Raw genomic sequence first — 3,516 nt, 5'->3', positions numbered from 1 at the left:
AAGCAGAAACTCGAACACAAATGCACTAGATCCGAGGCATATAACCAAGCTTTCAGTCTAGCTGAGCTGCAAATGTCTCTAAACTCCTGCAGTACTTCTGCCCCAGGTTCTGACCGTGTGATGTATGAAATGTTAAAAAACCTACCAAACGAAACCCGTAAAACCTTACTTTGTTTGTACAATGCTATTTGGTCTTCTGGCACTATTCCTACCTCCTGGAAAGAGGCTATTGTTATTCCCATTTTGAAAGAGGGCAAGGACCCTTCTTTACCCTCGAGTTATAGGCCTATAGCACTTACAAGCTGCTTGTGCAAAGTCTTCGAAAAAATGATAAACTGCCGACTTGTACATTTCCTTGAAACAAATAATTTGCTCGACCCATTTCAGTGCGGGTTTCGAGAAGGCAGATCCACCACAGACCACCTTGTTCGTATCGAGGCACAGATCAGAGACGCCTTCGTCCATAAACAATATTTTCTCTCTGTGTTCCTAGATATCGAAAAGGCGTATGATACAACATGGCGGTTCGGCATTTTAAGAGACCTGTCTCACCTTGGTGTGCGCGGAAGAATGTTTCATATAATCGAAAGTTACCTGTCAAAGCGGACTTTCCGTGTTTGTCTGGGCAGTGTGCTTTCCCAAACATTTGTCCAGGAAACAGGCGTGCCACAAGGTGGCGTGCTTAGTTGCACACTTTTTATTATCAAAATGAACTCTTTGCACTTGTCCATTCCCCGCAATATGTTCTATTGTACATATGTCGACGACGTTCAGCTTGGCTTCAAGTCATGCAACTTGGCCATATGTGAGCGGCAGGTTCAGCTGGGTTTAAATAAGATCTCCAAATGGGCAGATGAAAACGGATTTCGACTTAACCCACAAAAAAGCACGTGTGTTTTGTTCTCTCGAAAGAGAGGCATGCACTCGGAACCTGACATTCGACTGAACGGGCAACGTCTGTCCGTCAAAGCCGAGCATAAATTCTTAGGCCTAACCTTGGACAACAAGTTGACCTTCGTGCCGTACATCAAGTATCTAAAAACAAAATGTTTAAAAGCCATGAATGTTTTAAAAGTGTTGTCACGTACTACTTGGGGTAGTGATAGGCAATGCCTCATGAACCTCTATAGAAGCCTCATTCGCACCCGCTTAGATTATGGGGCCGTTGTCTATCAGTCTGCGACTCAAAGTGCTTTGAAGATGCTGGACCCCGTGCACCATTTGGGCATCCGCCTTTCTACGGGTGCTTTTCGCACCAGCCCCGTAGAAAGCCTTTACGTTGAGTCAAATGAGTGGTCGCTTCACCTGCAAAGAACCTACATGTCCTTTGTTTATTTCCTTAAGGTGAAAGCAGACAAGAGGCACCCCTCATACTCTACTATAAATGACTTGTCGAGCTCCATTCTTTTTCAAAACAGGCCTTCAATGAGGCAGCCCTTCTCAGTTCGCCTGAAGGGTCTAGCCGAGGACACTGGAGTGTCACTCGAACACAATTTAATGGCTCCTGTAGCATACCCGCCACCGTGGCAGTGGCAGACTATAGATTGCGATGTGTCTTTTTTAGAAGTTACTAAACATGCGCCTATTGCCCATATTCGAACATACTTCTTGGAACTTCAACACAAATACACACGTCCTGAGTTTTTTACAGATGCCTCTAAGTCTAACTCCTCTGTGTCCTACGCTGCTGTTGGCCCTTCCTTTTCGGATGCTGGCCCTCTACATCCAGACACAAGTATCTTCACGGCGGAAGCTTACGCGATACTTGTGGCAGCTAAACACATCAAACAATTACAAATACAAAAAGCAGTAATTTATACAGACTCCCTTAGTGTGGTAACGGCTCTGCACAGTCTTAAAAAACAAAAAAACCCTGTCCTCATCTCACTTTACTCTATTTTGTGCACACTTTACACACTCAACCAACATGTTGTAGTGTGCTGGGTGCCAGGGCATCGTGAAACTCAAGGCAACGTGATGGCGGATCAGCTTGCTGCATCCGTCCACGAGGGCACCGCCACTACACCCATATTAATCCCGGCCCTTGATCTTAAGCCGTCTCTCAAACGAAACCTCAGAGTATACTGGCAGAGCAAGTGGGATACACATACACAAAACAAACTACACGTTATTAAGCCACACCTTGGTCATTGGCCGCCCGTATCGAAATCGCGTCATACAGAGGTAATACTAACGAGACTTAGGATAGGACACACATACATGACACACACACACCTTTTGTCTGGTGGCGATCCACCATTGTGTGACAGATGTGGGGAACCATTGACAGTCCTTCACATTTTAATTGAGTGCAAACAATTGGACACTGTAAGAGAACAACACTTTCCATTACCCTACCGACAACATATACCTTTACACCCTGCAATGTTCGTCGGTAGGGAACCGCTTTTTAGTCACAAATCATTGTTAGCGTTTTTTAAAGAAATTCATAGTTTCCATATCATATACCCAGGCATCCCGTAGCATGACCTCTCCAGAGAGGTTTTCGCTGCGGTGGTTACACAAGAAAGCACTTGCCTCACGGCTCTTGGACGCAAGGGTATAAACGAGTGAGGCACTTGTGCTAATGCCAATCATATCCACCATCGTCTTTTATTATCACCAACTTTTGTCATCTATTCACACCACACACACCTTTCACGGCATGGTCATGATTTTATCACTTGTATGTTTTTACCCGCCTTACCACGAGGAATTTTATGGGCCTTATACAGCCGCTTATCACAATCATTGTCCATTTTTTAGCAAGATAAACTGGCGCTCTTTGGCCGTGAAACGGCCCTTGCGCCATAAAACATCAAACATCATCATCATCGCTGCGGTGGCTACACAGGAAAGCACTTGCCTCACGGCCCTTGGACGCAAGGGTATGAACGAGTGAGGCACTTGTGCTAATGCCATACATATTCATCATCGTCTTTTATTATCACCAACTTTCATCACCTATTCGCACCACACACCTTTCACGGCATGGTCATGATTTTACTACTTGTACGTTTTTACCCGCCTTACCGCGAGGAATTTTATGGCCCTTATACAGCCGCTAATCACAATCATCGTCCACTATCCTTGTCCTATGAACTGGCGCTCTTTGGCCATCAAATGGCCCTTGCGCCAAAAAACGCCATATATCATCAAGGCAAACACTCTCGGAGCACACTTTGAACAGGTCTCCAGCTCAACACACTATAGTGAGGCGTTCCGACGATACAAAACCGCAATAGAAAAACAGAGATTAGAGCGCAAGCCCAGAACACATGAGGCATACAACGAACCTTTCTGTTTGGCTGAACTGCAGGCCTCACTTGCCTGCTGCAATAAATCTGCCCCAGGCCCGGACCGTGGCCCGCAGGGGCGCCTGCGCCAGTAGGCGTTTGGTGTGTAGCGACACCACGGACCCGAGCTAACGGGGGAGTTTCTACTCCTTCCCACGCCTAGCCGTGCGTGGCTTTGCCGTGTCCGGGGAAAAGGGGATCCTGGGGGTTGAGCCGACGC

Source organism: Rhipicephalus microplus, chromosome 3, assembly GCF_043290135.1.
Source record: "Rhipicephalus microplus isolate Deutch F79 chromosome 3, USDA_Rmic, whole genome shotgun sequence".
Taxonomy (NCBI): domain Eukaryota; kingdom Metazoa; phylum Arthropoda; class Arachnida; order Ixodida; family Ixodidae; genus Rhipicephalus; species Rhipicephalus microplus.
The sequence above is the reverse complement of the archived record's forward strand: the minus strand, read 5'-3'. Positions refer to the sequence as shown.